The 20,534-nt window shown below is 40.7% G+C and overlaps 1 protein-coding gene across 2 annotated transcripts in view; it reads right to left on the reverse strand.

The window, feature by feature from the left end:
• The window catches only part of PTN (pleiotrophin), a 94,802-nt gene extending 84,476 nt beyond the window's left edge, over window positions 1-10,326 (reverse strand). Inside the window, exon 1 of one of the 2 annotated variants that reach the window (XM_070423974.1) lies at window positions 10,035-10,326. The gene's annotated coding sequence lies outside the window, so the exon portion shown is untranslated. The remainder of the gene's footprint in view (window positions 1-10,034) is intronic. The other variant, XM_070423972.1, reaches the window with a different exon arrangement.
• Window positions 10,327-20,534: the final 10,208 nt, after the last annotated feature.

Here is a 20,534-nt window from a genome sequence, read left to right on the forward strand (position 1 = left end):
TTATTTACATGACTAAAATTAATCTTTCACAAGTCTGACAGGTAATGAGCTATATCTAAGATTTCTGCATATTGCCAGAGACATTGAATTTAATAATTAAATGTATATCATAACCAAGGATAAAAGATGGGGGGGGAAGGCATTATTTTACTGTTTCAAAATTTAAATACCTACATCTGTTAAAAAAATTTAATAAGCTACCTGCTTTCTTTCCTATAGCAGCTTCAAGCTTCCTCATTTGAACCCCTGGGGCTATATCGAAAAAAAAGTAGTGCACACAGAAGCAACATTTTTTTGTGGAAAATATCTTTTGGAGAACTAAATGGATTCTGGCATAAGAGTCTCCAAGGCTGCAGTGCATTTTTTAATTTTAACTTAAGATTCAACTTCTAGCTTACCAGGGACACCCCATCTGGCCAGCTGGCATACGCCCAGTGGAACCTCTCTCATATTCTGCTCAGAAATGAAGACCACTGCATGTTAAAACCTCAGAGATAATTCTCTGCATTGGGAGCAATAGTCCTATAGCTAGGTTTAGAAAAGACCCTATTTGGAAATCCATTATGAAAATAGTGTTTTAAAGTTTTGTATGGTCTCCAGTTGTTTAGCTTGAGTAAAGATTTTCCATTACCTGAGTTTGCTACCAAGGTAAGTTCCTTACTGATTCAATATGAACTTTGAGACAAAAAGCTCTGGCTCCTTCTCTGGCAGCCCGATGTCCCCCAGGAAGTCACATAGAAAGATGACAGCTGCTCCACTTCCATTAGAGTTGGAAGGGGACAATCGAAGGGAGTAAGATGTTTAAACCCTAACTAGATGATACTCTAGCACAGAGAAAACATTGCGTTACATCTATTTAATATTACAAATGAAGTTTCCTAAACACTTCTCACTACCTTTTAAGGCAAATTAAGAAGGCAGCATTTAGATCACTTGCACCCTCTCCAGCAAAGGACTCTAGCAGAAGCACTGATAAAGAAGCCTGTGTCCACGCCTTGCAAGGGGCCAATTAGAGGACATATGGTCTTGTCCAAAACATCCATGGAGACATCTGGCCCATGCCAAAAGTTCCTCGGTATTTGGTCCTTGACATGTGCCATTACCAGTTAGACTACCAAGGCAAGAAGGATTGTTACTGGCAATACAGCCACTGCACAATTTTTTATTGGACCACTAAAACATGATAGTATTTATTAGATATGAATTCTGTTGGTAAATATTATGGGCTAGTTGAGCTGAGGGATGTTCTCTAAGAGTGTACATTCTGGACAAGACCAAATATCAAGAAGCATTTAGAGTGGACTAAATGTCTATGCAGATGTTTTGGACGAAACCCAAAGTCCTACAAGGAAGGTGACTCTTACTCTTAAGGCGCTTCAGTTGAGTCAACAGCAATTCAGATGGTGATTGCAAATTTATTTTACAAAATAATCAAACATTGTAAATCTTGTCAGACATGAAGATATAGGCGTGAGCATCTTTTGCATATAGCAAGAAGTGTTACTGTCCATAACCCTCATTGTTTTTATTAAGCTATGGATTTTGTGATTGGGGAGTTCTGATCTCTCTTTCATTCTCTCAAGTTTGTTGGGCTGAATACCAGTAGCTGGTTACTCAAAGTTGGGTCCCCAGGCCAGCAGCACTATCATCAGGAACTTGTTAGAAATTCAGACTCTTGCCCTGGCCAGTGTGGCTCAATTGGTTGGGCACTGTCTCGTGCACTGCATGGTTGCTGGTTCTATTTCAGGTCAGGGCACATGCTCAGGTTTCAGGCTCAATCCCTGATGGGGAGCAGTGCAGGAGGCAGCTGGTCAATGTTTCACTCTCACATCAATGTTTCTCTCTCTCCCTTTCCCTTCCTCTCTTTCTAAAAATCAATAAAAAAATGTTTTTTAAAGAAAAGAAATGCAGACTCTTAAAAGTCTATAGGAGACATAGTGAATCAGAATCTGCATGTTAGCAAGATCTCCAGGTGACTGATAGGCACATCAAGGTGTGAGAATCACAACTATAGTATAAACAAGGTGCTGCTAATCCTCTGTAAAGACCTAAATTTAGTGAAAACACCAACTGAAAATACCGACTCTTAGGAAGAACTATAATATATTACTTTGTGAAAGATCCTTTTTAGGATTGTCTAGTCACTTCTTTTTTCATTATGACTCAGATTTCCTTTTCTTCACACCTGTCACACATCTTTCCTCCTACTCAAACTTACCTTCCAGCATCTCAGGCAATCTCTGGGCGTCCTGAGAAAATGACAATGACAAACAGCAGAATTGGGGAAAGAGAAAGATAGAACGGCCCCACTGACTTTATTAATAATAACCACATTTAGTATAACAGGTTATAGTTTATAATCATAGCATTTTCACAATTTACCTTTAACACCAACCTGTGAGGTAGGCAAAGCAGATGATATCATCAGCATCATCGTCATCTTACAGCTGACAATCCTGAGGTTCTAGAAGATTCAGTGACATACTCTGCATCCCACACCAAACAAAAGTCAGAACTATAATGAGATAAGTGCTTGTTCCTGCATCCAAACTTGACCCTTAGTTTGTTAGAGAACCAACTGGGCACCAGAAACAAAGGTGCGGGGGAGGGAGAGCGAGGTGGACTACCATCAGGTGCTTTGTCACCATTATCATCCTCACCCAACACTCTCCAGCAATCAGACTCTGGAATCAGTATTTCACATTCATTTCTAAATTAATATTCATGTCAATCCCAGAAGGTAAGTACTAGTGACCTGATTTGAGAGATAAGAAACTTGAAGAAAGACTACACTACTTACTGATGGTCACACAGGTAGTAAGAAGTGTAGCTGTAGCTTATACCTTGATTTCTTTGACCTGGAAGTTCACATATTTGCTTGTTTGGGCTAAATTTTCCAATGCATCACCTGTGTTCTGATGTCACATGTCAGTTCCCTTGATTCCACCACTCAACTCAGAACCTCTGGGGATGGGCTCTAGCCATCTGGATGCTAAGACATGACGCTGGTTATTCTGATAAACACTGAAGATAGGAACCACTAGGTTATTTGGGCTCTTACTTTACAAACATAGGAGTTTAGTTTTGATGTGAGAGGCGACTGGAACATAAAATTACTTAGCCAAAGAAAGAGATGGCAGTATATCATAGAGGAGAAAAATATACCCAATCTAACAATTTTAAGGCCTTTGTTTCAATGGCATTTAATGGACTCATCTTAACCTTTCTAAGCTTATGTGTCCCTACCAATTTTTTTAAAATCTTGCTCAGCCTACCTAAGTAGAATTGTTGCAAACATGTAATGAGAAAATAAATGTGAAACGTTCTGAAAAGCAAATGCTTTTTTGAAAAATATTTTATTGATTTTTTACAGAGAGGAAGGAAGAGGGATAGAGAGTTAGAAACATCGATGAGAGAGAAACATCGGTCAGCTGCCTCCTGCACACCGCCTACTGGGGATGTGCCCGCAACCAAGGTACATGCTCTTGACCGGAATCAAACCTGGGACCCTTGAGTCCGCAGGCCGATGCTCTGTCCACTGAGCCAAACCAGTTATGGCAGCAAATGCTTTTTAAAAAAATATGTTTTTATTGACTTAAGAGAGAGGAAGGAAGAGGGAGAGAGAGATAAAAACATCAATGATTAGAGAGAATCATTGATTGACTGCCTCCTGCACGCCCCTTACTGAGGATTGAGCCCTGACTGGGTGTCTAACTATGATCTCTTGGTTCATGGATCGATGCTCAACCACCAAGCAACACCAGTCAGGCTAAAAAGCAAATGTTTTATAGCCACATTGGAGCTATGATGAAAATGCATCAAGTGATCAGTCTAGCAAGCTTTGAATTATATGGTTTGCTAAAGAGGTAGGTCAGATTTCTCTTTCCAAATTGGAGATAGCATGAGTCAGAGACCACACAAGGTTTGGAGCCTTTAAGGTAAAGGAGATGGAATATGATTAGGAAGACACTCCAGAGAACTGGCAGGTATGTATGGTCTTTGGAATGAAGGAGACGAAGAAAAGAGAGCTGGACAGGTTTCTTCTAGATGTTTGAGACTGCAAATGGGGGTACTCATGTTCAAACAGGAAATTGGCACCAGGTGATGTTTAGGAAGATTAGGAATGAAGACAATCAAGTTCATTAGGGGAAGAGGGGCAAAAAAATATGGTATTCGGAGACATTTACTTATTTTTTCACTCAAATGCCAGGCATTTGGGGGGTATTTCAAGGGTCCTATACTAGATATTCTAGGGTTCTTGAGATGAACCTGCCTTCAAGGGGTGCACAGTGTGGGTGGGGCAGAGCCAGTGGTAAGGGTGAGTGAAAGGTGTGTTCCAATGTCAACACTGCTGGGAAAGCTGGAGTTGAAGTCACTGGAAGGGGTGATGAGTAGAAGCTGGTAAAAGGAGGGGAGAATTAGAGCGCCACCTAGAGGGAGGATTTGATGGGAAAACCTTCCCTGGGAGTCTTCCATCTCCAGCTCATTTACAGTTTCATCCAAATTCCACAGCTGAAGTTGGAGGACTTGTGTTCTTTTCCTCTGTGTCCATATTTTCACTGAAGAACAGTCATCTCATGTCTGGTATAATTTTCCTGAAAAGAATATCTAGAGCGAAGTGTCATGCCTTTAAAATTATGTTTATTCTAAATAACTCAGGCTGAATTCTTAAGATGTCACTTTCAATAATTTTTTTTTTCTGCTCTATTATGTGGCAACATGAAGGAAGGGAGAGATCAACTGCTCATCCAGAATAAAAGGCATGAAAGCAACAAAAAGGCAGTGTGCTTTGGAAATAAATATTATCACCATTTCCATTTAGCCATTTAAGAGTTACTTTCCTTTTTCTCATGAAAATGTTTCTTTTTTTTAAATCTTTGTCACTGGAACTGCTTAGGATAAAAATATTGTGTGCACATACTTTACTATAACTTTTCTTCATTTGTGTTTTAATCTTATTATTCACACGTATATTGAGAGACAGCAAGTTGCTTAAAGGCATATTGATTTATCTTCCTATGCCCTGCCACACAACCTGACATATAATCGGGCAGTCAATACCTGTAGGTGTTGTTAGGGCTAAGAATAAAATAACAAGATATCTTTTATTGCAATCTCCTTTCCAAATAGGACTGTGTTCAAAGCGTTCACTTCAGTATTCATTCAAAAAATAATGAAAAATGTGAGACCCAAAACTAATAAGAGAAAAACTAATGGCAAGATCTGGAAACTCAAAGAAGAGTCCTGATCAACAATGAAGCATTGAGGGGGCAGTGGGGGGCCGGGGAAAGGAGGAAGAGAAGGAAGGGGAAAGGAAGGGGGAGAGAGAGGGAGAAAACAAAAATATTTGGAAATAAATGTCCATATTTGGAAGTTGAAGTGGTGGGAAAGGAAAAAATAAAGATGAGAGGAATGGCCAACAAAGTTGGAAAAAAACTAAGATAAAAATAATATGTCAAGGAGGTTAAGAAGGCACATTAGCAGCCAATGGGCTATATGACAAGGAAAAGAAAGAAATGCAAAAAGCCATTGGTTTGGTAAAATGTATGTGACTTTTAAAGTGTTTCTTTCAGAGGTGGGTAGGGGTGTGATGGATTTTCTTTGCTTGAGATGTCTTTTAAATAAATTTCCAATAAAGGATTTCACAAGTTAGCACCATTTACCAAACACAAAGTGTTTAGGATTGTAAAACTGTGAGCCCTAGAGAAAAGAAACTGGGACTTAAGTATTTCCTAAAAATACCACATGCCCAGCACAATATAAGACATCCTGCACCTATGTAATAAAAATTGTTTATTATTAAACTGGTCTACCATTGTAGCAAGAAACATTGTATGGTTGAGGTAGGATCTGGGAGAGTGTAACGGGGGTGAGCAATTCTGGTTCCACCCCTTCGCTGCAGTTGAGAAGCAGAGAAGAGAATACAGTCAATATTTATTATAGTGTTGAAAGTACAAGCTGATCTTAGCCAGGGTCTGCGTCAATACGGACAAAAATCGATGAAGTCAAGGTCCAACCTTGATTTCAATCTAGCGAGCAAGTTTCAACCTTCCATGCATTCTAAGATATGGGCAACCACCCCTGATATATGTGTACATAAACGGAGAGATGCCATCATGGGAAAGGAAGTAGGCAAGTCATCGTGGGGCTTGTTGGATGGGAAATAATGGCAACTGGATCAGAAAAAGGAGAAATGAGAGCCAAGAGGGGGGTAACAGGTAAGCATAAGAGTTGGAAGAAGTGGGAACAACATGTTGAGATCCATACAGCGTGCCATTTGTATTTTAAAATGATGTTTTGGGTATCACTAAGTGCAATTCTTAGAATTAAGAGCTCAAGTGTCAGTTGCTATGACTCACTTCTTCAAGACCAAAATACAGGGGGATTTTTTTTTTTTTTACTAAGTATGAAATTTAAGAATCTAAGGATTCTGCTTTTAAGAAACTCATTATGATCTTTTTCTGTGTGAAATGTCACTTTATCTAAACCCACTGTGAAGAAATGGCTCCAAAATAAAGCCCAGTAGAAGAAATTAAGTTTTATTTCTCATACAATTCAAGCAAGCCCTTGCCTACCCTTAAGAAATAGGGATTTGTGGTGAATGTGATCTCCATAATCAGTCCATAATATTATCATAATTACAGTGCCCTCTGATAATGTTACATTAGAGCTGCCCTTTGAAACCACAGAAATTTCAACTTCTCATTTACCAAATGCTAAAATAGGGAGGAACAAAAGGCTTGTTATATTTGACAATCTAGAAAGATTGTATGACACCTGGAGAACTATGCCACATACAAGCCTGGCATGAAACGTGAGGAAAAACGACCTCATGCATGGAAACTAGAATTGGCCAGAGACATCAAAAATGGAGAACAACTTTCCAAAGGGAGGCCATGGCCCACATTCTACTGCAGCCAGTTAACTGTGGATGGAAAAAAAGCAGGCCCAGCTCAGAAAGAGAGGGGCCGTATCGGAATATTATTCTCCCCCAGGGCAATGGCATGGCCTTGTGCCAAGAGCAAGCAGAATTCTTCTGACTGTTCATTAGAACAGCAGCCAGGGGAGACTCAGCATCCGAGCGATGAAGTGCAGGCGCTCAGAGAGCCCTGACTTTGCTGATGCTCCAGAGAGGACCACATCTTGAAGTGGATGGAGGTGCACTCAGCACCTGTTGAACCATGTTTGCTCACTGAGTGGTCTCAGTTTGGACATTACCTTCAGGAGAGAAGTCAAGAACAACTCTCTTCATCACGATGTTATCATATAAAAAAGCATAAGTGTTGGGAGAACTGGATTTTATATTCTGAATTCTGACTTCTGGCCCTCAATCTACAGTTGCCTTACTACAGACACCATTTTGAATAAGCCAAGGAAACTCAGTCTCCAGAGACAATTTTTGAAGAGTAGCAAAAACACCACATGGCGAATAGGACTATGTTCTGAATGCATATGAGATTCATATAAATGAGAAAGCAAGATTCATTTAAATGAGATTTATTCAAAGAGAAAAAAATTGAAACTTAAAATATTTAATTTCTAAAATTGATTTTATTGATAAGAGCAATTAAACTATTTAGGGACCTTATTTCTTTCGGGTTATTGCCAATAATCAGGTTTTGTGAAAATGCAAACCAGGCCATTGACTTTACTAGAGTTAAAAAAAAAAGGGCCCATAATGCTAAGCAAAATAAGCCAGTCAGAGAAAGACAAGCATCACATAATCTCACTCATATGTGGAATCTAACGAACAACATAAACTGATGAACAGAATACATCCAGAGACACAGAAGCATGGAACAGACTGTGGAATCTCAGGGGGAAGGCAGGGGAGGGTGGGTGGGTGGGAAGAGATCAACCAAAGAACTTGTATGCATATATGCATAACCCATGGACACAGACAATAGGGTGGTGATGGCCTGGGATGGGAGGTAGGGGGGCTAGAAGAGGTCTATGGGGGGAAAAGGAGGTCATATGTTAATACCTTCAACAACAAAGATTTTTTTTAAAAGTCCATTAAATAAAAATGTGAAAACTGCAACATAGTGCTCTTTATAAAGACCAAATAAGGTACATGGAAACTTTCAATAAATGAGTAAATATATTATTCCAAATGTCATGGAAAGAGGTCTGGGAAATTATAAAGTTATACATTATTATATAATACATGTTATACTATATATACTATTAAATATGTTATTTTATTCTGTATAACACCTCATTTAAAAGGTAGGTAATAAAAAGTTACTTATTAACAGCAGTTTCATTTCTCTCACAGCTGTAGCTTTGAAAATATGATGTGACTGTGTCCACAAGTGAATGGCTAGAGTACAGCACCTAGTGAGATATATATGACTTCAGGGTGGCGGTCCTTACAGAGGAGTTTCACTGAGTGAGGAGAAAAATGTTCTAAAGGGGAACTGGGACCAGCAGGCGAGCAAAGATCACTTTCTAAAGTTTTAAAATGCAATTAGAGAACTCAATGCACCCCTTTCTTAAAGCATGGAATAAAGACATTCGTTTATTTTTAAATAAAATAATTCAAAAATCTTATCCACTTTAAATGAAAAAGGACAAATATCACCGCTCTGAAATAACTCATTTCCTAAAAAGGGGCAAAGAGAGAACATCCACTCTGCTTCCCTTTGAATGTAACTGGATTAAAAACGTGTGTGTGTTTTTTAATGATTTGGTCTTTAAAATGCATAATTTACTGAAAAGGAAGCATAATGGAGCTGGAAGACACAAGCTTGATTTTCTGTTCTGGGAGGCACTCCCATCACTTTGTGGTATTTCCACATATCAGTTCATCCCCAGATGATCAAGGAGCTCAAAGGGGCTCCTCTGCTTCATCAATTCCACATTTGCCTGGGGTCATGGAATTGCTTCAGGATGTTATTAGTTCAAAAGCTCTTCTTGGTAGTTCCTGAATCTCCTCCCAGGCCCTTCCCTCCAACACACACACACACACACACACACACACACAGGTTAAGAAGGCACATTAGCAGCCAATGGGCTATTTCACAGAGGTGCTCACAAAATGCTTACCAAGATAAAAGATTCTCAAAGACCAGGACTTTGCTGTCCCTCACATGGCCATTCTCCTATCTCAACATCATTCCTCCCCCCACAGGCCACTCCTTTTTTTTCAATATGTTCCCAAATTTGCAAAGCTGTGTTAACAGAGATATGTGTAAGTTAACAATAGAGTGTAGATGAACTCAGGGTGTGTTCCTGAGTTTGTATGCCTGTGTGTTAGGACAAAGGGGTGTGTGTGTGTGTGTGTGTGTGTGAAGTGTTTTGTTTGGTGTGTAAAGTAGGGAAGGAGATACATACATTCATTGCTTTCAATTACTTTGTTAACTTATTCGAAACATCAGCTCTGGAACTGAGAATCCGACACATTGGTAATAAATAAAACCTAGTATTCCGACGAGAGATGGGGTGAAAGGTGTGTCTTTTAAACTTTGCACTTAACCCTTTCCAGAACCATCCCCTGCGCGGCGGGCAGGAGTGCTGGACGCTGTGAGAGACGCTGGGTGCAGCGGGCACAGGGAGGAACCAGCCCCCGCGAGGGATCGAGAAATGCCCGCCGAGAGTCAGCAGCAGCGGGCGAGCCGGGGCGCCCCGAGAAGGATGGGGAGGAGGCTGCTTGCTCAGGTGCCTCACTTTCTCTGCCCTCCCTGCCCTCCGCAGCCGCAGACACACCTACAGGCAGGTTTACAGGAGCAGAGCGCCGGCCATGTCCTCCCACTGGAGGCAGGAGCGGTCCGAATGCAGGCATGACATCAAGAAGCTGCTCGCCCTCCACTCATCTCGGGGCCCCCTGACTCTCCTGACCCGATGCCCCCCAAATACGCCTCAGTTTGCCTCTGGAGCAAATCCATTTCGAAAGCGCCCCCTCCCCCAAAGCCACCGAGGCAGCCTCTCTCCCACTCTTTCCTCCATCAGCTGCTGGCGCCCCGGGAAGTGGCCGAAGGCGCAGGAAACTCGATGGGAGACACCTGGGAGAATGGCGCGCCCCCTTCACTTACTTTGAGTTGTAAACGCGCTGTCTGCGCTCGGGCTGCCTTTGTTGAAAGGGGCGAGGTTTGCTGCTCGCGGTCCAGGTACCCGGTGGCTGCTGCGGGCGGCGCGGGCTGCTCCCTCCCTGCTGGCGGGGACCGGCTCGCTGGTCTCTTTCTCCCGCTGGCTTCACCTCGGGCTTCCTCGGCTCGGCGGCTCCCTTGGCGGGATTTTCGGACTGGAAGGCGGGGAACCTGATCCTGCCTTGGACTCGATTCCGCCCCGACAGGGAGGGGACGGGAGGGAAGTGGAGGATGGGGGAGCTGCGCGCGGGCAGGGAGGACGCCGGCCGGCGAGGGAGGGAGCGCTCTTCCCCCGGCGAGCTGATTGGGAAGCTTATTAAAAGCGGGATTCTCGGGGGGCAGGCCCGCCCCGCGGGAGCTCGCACATCCCTTTGAACCCAGAGGCCAGAGGTGGAGCAGGGCTGTGTTTTAACAGAGAGACCCACACAGTGTTTCTTTTCCCAACTTTCCCCACGACCTGTTAGTTCATCAAGTAGGACATCTTAAATGGAGCATCCATCGCAGTTTAGGTTACAGTTTGGGCCCCAGTTTTTGTTTTTTATAATGATAATCAGAATGAAAAAGCACAGCCTTCAAAACCAGCCTCTCCATCCTCCCCCACTCGTCCCCCCCCCCCCCACCCCACCCCCTCAAGGTCCTGCCTACACACAGCGCTGGTTAACTTCATTGTCAGTCATACCACCTGGGCTTCTTAAAATGTGCAAGTGCTTTTTTGCGCTTGTCACCAAGAGTGACAGGTGTCTGAGAGTTCCCAATTAAATGTCATTTTTCCTTTAGGGGCTCTTTCCTTTTTTTGGCTTCCTTGGTTCCTTCAGTGACCTGTTTAGCGACATGTCTTTGACATACAAGAATTTAGGGGATTAATCAATGTAGGTAACACTCAGAGGCTGGGCTTCATGGCTTTCTGGAATTTCCATTTTGTTCAAATGAAAGATGCTAAGGTAATAGCTCTAAGACTGTTTGAGTAACACAGATGGATATTTATGCTTTAGATGAGATCAAAATATCGTGTAAAATGATCACATATAAAAACAAATTTACCCCAGACCTTCTAAAAACTTCATGTTGAGATGCTCCGCCACTTCTCAGTTCTTTCTTGTTCATCGTCTTGCTCCATTTACTCTCTTTCAGCGTATCATTTGATGGTGTCCACCCCAAAGTGACTGCAGAATATACTTCCAGTTCCCAAAGATCCGAGGTTACATTCCTTCGATTCAACTTGAAAAATATCTATAAGTGCCTTCTATAATTCTTAAAATTTACATTTACTTGGAACTATACCTAAATCCAAAACACAGAAATTGATTTGTAGCAAGTACTTCTTAGGGACTCTGGACTCTTATATTAACTGCAATGGTGGACAAATGGCTCTGAGGAGGTGCCAGGGGGGGACAAAGGCCTGTCTCTACAAGTAGGGCTTTAAGTCAATCCATCAATCTTTTTTGTTTTGTTTTATTTTTCAAAAGAAATTTACTTACACACCTCCAGTCTACCCCCATAACTAAACTCTCCATACACATACCATCCTCGAATGAAATAAATGAATAAGGAACTAACATCCTCAAATGAGATAAATGAATAAGAAACTAAGTTCTACACACAGACTTCAGGTTGCCTGTTTCTCTTTTGTAATTTTATTTATCCAATGAAGCAAAGTAATGTTTGTTTTCATCTGATCGTACTTGTATAAATTGTGGAGGAATGCACATTGTCATTTTTTTAATTATTTTTCCCAGGCCCTTTACTGAGACTTCCCAATATTCACTATCAGTCCATAGAGATAAAGGTTAAAGGACGGTAAACAAGGGGTTATCCATTCTCTATTTCTTCCTAAACTTAAAATGTCTACAAATGTGACATGTTGCTACTAGTTATTATGGTGCTTATCGATCAGGTTGATAAAGTAAGCATGAGATTCCCATTATTCCCACTCCATTACATGTGCTATCAAAAATATGACCCTTGCCCAGCTGGGCTCAGCGATTGAACATCGACCCAGGAACCCAAGAGGTTACCAGTTCGATCCTCCATCAGGGCATATGCCCTGGTTGCAGACTCCTTCCCCAGTGGGGGCTGTGCAGGAGGCAGCTAATCAATGATTCTCTCCCATCATTGATGTTTCTATCTCTCCCTCCCTCTCCCCCTACTGGCATCTAGTGGATAGAGGCCAGGGATGCCACTAAACATCCTAAATGTAGAGGACAGGTCCTTTCCTCCTCCCCCAACAAAAAAACACAATTATTTGGCCTGAAATGTTAATAGAGTTGAGATTGTCAAGCCCTGACTAGCATTATTAACCATTGCATTTTTAAAAATATAAAGGAAGGTTAAAGAGAGATTTGTGTGGGGTTTTTTTTAAGAAATCAAAATCTATGAGGTTGAAATTAGTCATAATTTACCTCAACCCAGCAAAGTTTAAGTAGAAGATGTTTTCTAATGCACTCTGAAAAGTTCAACTTCAAATCCGAACTTCATCCTAAGGCATAGTCATGGGTCTGTAGATTTAAGATTCCAAGTAATTTCATTCATTTAGCCAACATTCACTGAGTACTTAAGCTTTTGAGTGACTGGATTTAGATGAGATAAAAGCCTGTGTAGCTCAGTCGGTTGAGTATTGTCCCATGCACCCCAAAGTCGCCAGTTCTTCCCAGTCAATGCCCATGCCAGGGTTGGGCTCAATTCCCAGTAGGGGGCGTGCAGGAGGCAGCTGATCTATGTTTCTGTTTCTCCTTCTCCCTTCCAATCTCTCTCTAAAAAAAATCTAACACGATCAATAAAAGCATATTTTTTAAAGAAAAGAGAGTTCAGGGAGCTGGCTAAGTAAATATTTGGGAACATAATCTCCAGACAAAGGGATCCACAAAAGCGAAGGCCCTGAGGTCAGATCTTGCCCATGTGTTAGAAGACCAGTCAGGAGGTCACTAAGGCAGGAACTCAGTGCGTGGAGATAGGCGTCCGGGCCAGGGAAGTAACAGGCCAGATCCTGCATGGCCTTTGCTCGCTGTAAGGAATTCCACTTTTATTCTGAGGTGGGAAGCCATTGAGAGTGTCAGAACCTGACTCTGGCTTACTAGGATCTGTCTGCTGTGTTGACTAGAACACAGGAGGACAAAAGTGGAAACAGAGATTTTAGTTAGGAGGCTGCAGCAATCCACGGTCCAAACTTCTTCCTTTGTCCCTGTTTCTTGTGAAGAATAATTAATTCCCAACTTCCCTTTCACACTTTCTCTGCCCTCCAAAAGCTCCTCTTAGTGGTTTCTTGGCTTCCACTCAGCTCGCCTTCTCTGCCAGGTCCTGGGCTCTCCAGGTGTAATTAATGAGCCCCTTGAATGAGTGCTACCAGGCTAAAATACATCTAATGCTAGATCATTTGAAATCATAGAAATTATTACATGTCCTGAAGGTGTTTTGGAAATGAGGTTGCTGATTTTGCAGTGACAAATATAAGGAGACATGTGATCAGCATGAAATTTTAAAATGTGATGGAAAATTTGTCAGCATGTCCCTTGGATTGTCTGTCCACTTGGCAGGATGTTTAGATTCTTGATTATCATTTCCACTTCCTCAATACTCCTGGAATGCAAAAGGACAATTTATCCAACTCACACAGTTTGACGGAAGTTCCATTGACACATTTCTCTTCCTATCTCTTAAATAGTTCAAAAGTAATTTTTTAAAATCATATATGAGTGTTTATTCCAATACTGCCAGCAGTATGGGAGAGCAGCAGGTCATCCACAAAAATCGGCTCTGCAGTTCCCCATAAGCCAGCTGCTTATATGGGGTAGGACAAGGATTACATGGGGAAGTGGGCTCTGCAGGCTGGGGTGGGACTCCACTGTTTGGGTAACAAGGTTGTTAATCTTTCCATGATAATAGGCAGGTCTTGAATGAGAAAAACTTTATTGTTTTGATATCTGTGACTAGATTACAGAATTCATGTCTATCTTTTTAATATTTTGTAATGATTAAGCTATTTTTTAATTAAAAAAACACACACAGAAAATGCAACTAAGAATGGCTTAACTAATTAAGGAATTATCTCACAAGCAACAGAGGTTGGTAAAGTGAGTGTTTCCGAGTCTTCAAGAACTCGGGGCTTTCCATCTTTTGACTCTGCATCTTCAGTTTGTGAACCAAGGCTCTTCAATATGGTTTCAGGGAGCTTCTGGCGTATTTGGCTTGAAGTAGTCAGGCCCAAACCCAGTGGAGAGCAGATGAGCTCCCTAGGTCACAAAGCCACGCAATCTATCAGAGCAAAAGAAAGAGGTGGAAAGGATTTGGGAAGCAATCAACAATGCCTGCTACAATTTCTCCCTGGTATTTCATAAATTTGCACTCTATCAGTGAATGGCAATAGCTTGACTTAAGCCCCTCAACCTTGTTTTTCTTGTCCAGAACTGCTAAAATTGAGGTTCTAAACTAGTGAAGCTGAGGAGCAGATCTTGAGCAATGGTTTCACCCAGACTCATCCAGGAAATCAGGCCTGATATGCCCAAAGGAGTGTGATCACACATTATAAAAAAATAAAATCTATAAATGCAATATCCCTTGTGAACATGGATGCAGAAGTCCTTAACAAATATCATAAAATCAATGCCAGTAATATATAAAAAATAATAATACTGTAGAGCATTTGGCTGTTTATCCATTGAACACAAGTTTGGCTTTACATGTAAAAATCAAATAGTATAATTCACCATATTAACAGATTAAGTAGAGGAACAAAAAGAATACATTAAGTATATAGAAAAAGCATTTGAAATGATTCAACACCCATTTAGGATAATTTTCAAGCAATTTAAGAATATAAATGAATATCCTTGTTCTGATAAGACATATCTGCAGAAAGCCTCCAGCTAAAATGATACTCAATAGTAAAGTGAATGCTTTCCACCTAAAATTAGAAACAGGGCAAGAATGAGCACTCTTACTGCTTTCATTCAATATTGTACTGGTGATCTCAGTCAGTAAAATAAGGTCAGAAAAAGAAATGAAAATAATAGAAAGGAAGATGTACAATTGTCTTTATTCTCATATGAATAAATAAGTACATAGAAAAATTGGCAGGAATGCACAGAAGCTTCTAGAATGCACAGAAGTGTCTTCAGCTGGCTACAAGCTCAAATGATAAAAATCGATTTATGTTTATTTCTACAATGAACAAATGAAAATAAAATATTTAAAATTCATATCAAACGCATTAACTACTTGTGAGATAAATTTAACAAAATACACTGAAAAATAGCAGACATTTCTGATTAAAGTTATATAATACTGAAAGAAATGGGATTCATTATATTCATCAATTGGAAAATTAAAAATTGTTAGGATATAAATTCTGCTCATATTTATAGATTTAATGCAATCCAAACCAAATCCCAATAGGTTTTTATTATAGAAATTAAAAACGGATACCAAAATTTCTATGACACTGCAAAGTTTTTCAAATGAGAAAAACAGTTTCAAAATAGAGAACAGTATTTGCTTGTATCAGGTCCCACTGAAAAAGCATATATATATATATATATATATATATATATATATATATCAATATTGGCATAAAGATAGACTTATCGGTCAATGGGAAACAAAGCTATTAATTCACAATAGACTCAAAGATATTTCAGTGGGAAAAAGATAGTCTTTCCAACAAATGGTCCTGAAGGAACTAAACAGTAACACCGTAGAAAAAAATAATTCAAAATGAATCATATACCCAAATATAAAAAGCAAATGCTATAAAACTTCTAGATAAGAGTAGGACAAAATCTTTGTTACCTTGGAGTAGGCAAAGATTTCTTAGATAGAACATAAAGAGCACCAACTTATTGAAACATTGATAAATTGGACATCATTGAAATGAAAATGTTTGCTCTTTGAAAACCATCAATAAAAATAACAAGAAGGCAATCCTGAGAATGCAAATAAATATTCTCAAAATACACATCTGACAAAAATTGTGATCCAAGATAGTAAAGACTCCATAATAACTCAATAATTAGAAATCAATCAACCAAATAAATAATTGCTGAAAGATCTCAATAGTCACTTCATAAAAGAAAATATGTAAATACCAAGAAACATATGAAAAGTGCTTAACATTATTTTTCTGTCAAGGAAATGCCAACTGACACCCCTAATGAGATACTACTACATACCTACTCAAAGAGTTAAAATTACAAAGACTGACAATCCCAGATGCTGGTGGAAATATAAAATGGTACAGCCACTTTGGAAAACAGTTTGGCAGCTACTCATGAATTAAACATCATCTACCATATGATCTTGACTTTTCACTCTTAGGTACTAACTCAAGTTAAACAAAAATATGTATCCCATACAGAAGTTTATACATAAATGACTATGACATCTTTATTCATAATAGCCCTAAATTGGAAATCCATTACTTGATGAATGTGTTGATAACATTTAATAGATCTATTCAATGAGAAACTATTAAGCAATAAAAGAATAAACTACTGATACATGCAATCTCATGGATTAAATTCAAAAACACTCTGCCGCACAAAACAAGCCAAGCACCATGTGCACATACTGTGTGATTCCATGAGATGAAATTCTAGAAAAAGCAAACTTGATCTACATTGACAAAAAAAACAGATCAGTAGTTATCTATGACTGCAAGTTGATTTGGAGAGAAGTAGATAGAACCACTAAATATTCAATTGATGTGGCTGTTACATGGAAGTAGACATTTGTCAAAAATTTCCTGAACTGTATACTTAAAATGGGTGCATTTTATTATATACTAGAGGCCTGGTGCACAAAAATTTGTGCACTCGGGGGGCAGTGGGTCCCCCAGCCCGGCCTGTGCAGTCTGGGACCCCTCGGGAGATAACGACCTGCTGGCTTAGGCCTGCTCTCGGGTGGCAGAGGGCAGGCCCAATCCCTAGGTGCGGCCCCTGGTCAGGCTCAGAGCAGGGCTGATTGGGAGGTTGCGATGCCACCCTCAGTCACGCTCAGGGTGGGGCCAATTGGGGGGTTGGGGCACCGCCCCCTGTCACACTCAAGGCAGGGTCGATGGGGAGGTTGCGGCACCACCCCCTGTCATGCACAGAGCAGGCCCGATCAGGGGGTTGGGGCGCTGCACCCTGTCACTCACAGAGCAGGGCCAATCAGGGGGTTGTGGCGCTGCCCCCTCTCACTCACAGAGCAGGGGGGATCAGGGGTTGGTGCGCTGCACCCTGTCAAACACAGAGCCGCAGGGCAATCAGGGGACTGGGGAGCTCCCCCCTATCAGGCACAGAGCAGGGCTGATCAGGGGGTTGGGGCACCTTCCCCTGTCACGAACAGAGCAGGGCAGATAGGGAGGTTGTGGCCCCGCCCCCTGTCACACACAGAGCCGCAGGGCGATCAGAGGGTTTGGGCGCAGCCCCCTGTCACACTGATCCTGGTGCCGGGAGGCATATTACCCTTTTACTATATAGAATAGAGGCCTGGTGCACGGGTGGGGGCTGGCTGGTTTGCCCTGAAGGGTGTCCTGGATCAGGGTGGGGGTCCCCACTGGGGTGCCTGGCCAATCTGGGTGAGGGGCTGAGGGCCGTTTTCCGGCTGGCAGATGACTAAAAGCTCCCAACTGCTCCTTGTTTTCTTTTTTTTTTTTTTTTATTCTGGGCCAGCTTTAGCTCTGAGGCCTTGCTGCTGAAAACATCGATACAATGTTGAGGTCCGGGGCTGACTGACAGCCGGTTTCTGGGGTTTTGTTTACCTTCTTATTTGCAACATAGTACATAGTTGCTTAGAGTTGCAACTCAGAGGCCGGCAGCGCAGGCGGGGAACGTTGGAGTCCGCAGCAAGCAAGCCTCATGTTCGCTTCCAGCTGCCTGGCTGCAGGCCGCCATCTTGGCTGATAGTTAATTTGCATATCCTCACTGATTAGCCAATGAAAAGGGTAGCAGTCATACGCTAATTACCATGTTTCTCTTTTATTAGTGTAGATAACCAAAATTCTTAGATGTACCTAAATAAAATTTATTTACAAAATTAAGAGATAGCATGGTGTAGTGGGTAATAGCATTGACTCTACTCAAACTGCCTGGTTTCAAAGCCAAGGCCTCTCACTTATTGACAGTGTGACCTTTGGTGAGTTACTTAATCCCTCTGTGCTTTGGCTTACCATTTGAAAAGTAAGGGTAATAACAGTGCTTGTCTCATGGATCACTGTTTAGAACAACTGCTTGGTAATTAATAAACACTATGTTATCATTCAATAATTGACAAAGAACCTTTAAAATCACTATATTAAATTCTGGGCCAGATGCTACAATCAATTGGGTCAAGGCCCATGTGTAAAGGAATGTTGTGAAGTAACACATTTTTTACACATGTACATTCCCTTAAAGCAAAACTGTATCCTAAGACTTTTCAAAAGTAAACTCCTATAAGAAACTTATTTTTCTTTTCTCATTTACCAAAAATAAACTCCTATGATTAATAGATATTCTGCTGGTAGTCAACCAAGAAGACTGTCTGCAGTGTGTAGGTGTCAGACTAGTCAACCCTCAGATTCTGCTTCAGGACCAGCTCATGTAGGGCAGCACTGATGGCTGGGGATACACCAAGACAAAGTGACATATACAGACATGTGCCCTGTCCTCAAATAGATTGTTCACATGGCATTACCCTACTCATACATGCATATTCGTTTATAAGGAAAGGTTATTTCCTCAGAGGAAAAAGCACCCACATCAAAGGTTAGGAAAAATTAAAAACACAATGTTTTTAATAAGAAAAAAATGGAAGGTCTTAGACTAGGTTTTGAAGAATGGATTTTTCAAAATGTGATGATTGAAGTCAGACATGGCAATTTTTCCAACCAAGGAAGCCCAGAGTCCAGAAGGAATTCTGGATTTGGTTCATAAACAACTTGGCTAAAGCAGAGGGGCCAGATATGGGAACAAACCTGAGTTGGTGTGAGGTTCATATGGTGGCAGATCTTGAATTTGCTTTTATTGTGGACACTGCAGAGGAATGGGGGCTCCAGAAAGAGACAGAGACGGTGCAAGTAGTGTTTAGGAAGATGAATTTGGCAAATGTATAAAGCATGGAGACAACCTAAAAAGGAAAAGAAAAAATGTTAAGAACTGCCATCTCATCAGTCTTTCATGCAAGAATCTCAACTTTTATAGCATCGGGTAAAATTCATTTGAAAGGCAACAGCTAAAATTTGGCTTTTTGTAATTCTTACTTAATTTCTTACAGTCTCTAATGAATTATTTCTATGGTATCCAGGTAGCTCTCCTCAATGGCCTTTATGCCTCCATGCTTCTTTATGCCTCATAGGTTGTTGATATTTTCTGTGCTGATGAGGGCTCCGCTGCTCTACTGCTCTACCTGAACCCTATCCTTCTGTAAAGTTCCTCCTGTACCCTGATGCCTTTCCAAGACTACACAGCCATACTGGGCTGCCCTTCACCACCACCACTTCCCTGAGCTCATAATTTGTTCATGAAAAATCCACCAAGCTGTCATGTAGAAAGGACACAGATACAAGGAAAGGGGGGTAAAATGAGCAGAGTTGATTCCTCTGATCTGCTGTTGGCTGGCTTTCTGATTTTGGATAATTCACTGATGGCTCTTGACCTTGATTCTCTTATCTCTAAAATCTAGCACGACTAACAATCTTTAAGAGTCCTGCTTTTCTGAGTATGGGGTTATAATACAATATATAAAAATACTAAAATTGTAATAAAATAGTAATACTTTATTGCAATAAGTGTTATTGTTATTTTAGCAAGTTGGAAGCCCTTAGCTAACATGTATTCTCAAGAACAAAAATCCATCTTCCCTTTAAATATTACCTTCAAGTGCTATAGGAACACTACTTCCTTTGAATAATGTAAGTTTTATAAAGTCTTTCACATATACTTTCTCGTTTGATACATATCAGGAACCCTATAACATTAGATATTGTTACTAGCTGAGGAAGCAGAAGTTTAAATTGCTAATGAGGAGGGTGACATGTTTTCAGAGACACTTATGGATTATCAAAGAATCTCTCTCTCTCTCTCTCTCTCTCTCCTTTTGCCACGTAGCTAGTCCAGAAAATTTACATATTTTATACCTGAGATTCACTAACTTCTCACTAATGTCAATTCTGTAATAAAATGAAAAGAAACTATGTGATGAATATGTAATCAATTTGGCCTTCCTTAAGACATTCTTATTTCCTTTCTTGTGTCAGATAAATTTTTTAGGGGAATCAGGCAAAGAGATGTGAGCCTGAGGCCTGAGTCATTTTGTTATGGTATGTTGAGGCTCTGTGGTTTATTTTAAGATCAGTTGCTATTTAGTAATTCATAGTCCTAGTTTTATTTTGGAAATGACTTTCAGTTTCCACTGGGCATGAATATTTAAGACAAGATTATCATTATTTGAGACCAAAATTTATCCTATGGAACTCAGCAGAACATTTTCCAAGAC

This window comes from Myotis yumanensis, unplaced genomic scaffold, assembly GCF_028538775.1.
Source record: "Myotis yumanensis isolate MYYU_CA2020_CCGP unplaced genomic scaffold, mMyoYum1.0.hap1 SCAF_9, whole genome shotgun sequence".
Lineage (NCBI taxonomy): Eukaryota > Metazoa > Chordata > Mammalia > Chiroptera > Vespertilionidae > Myotis > Myotis yumanensis.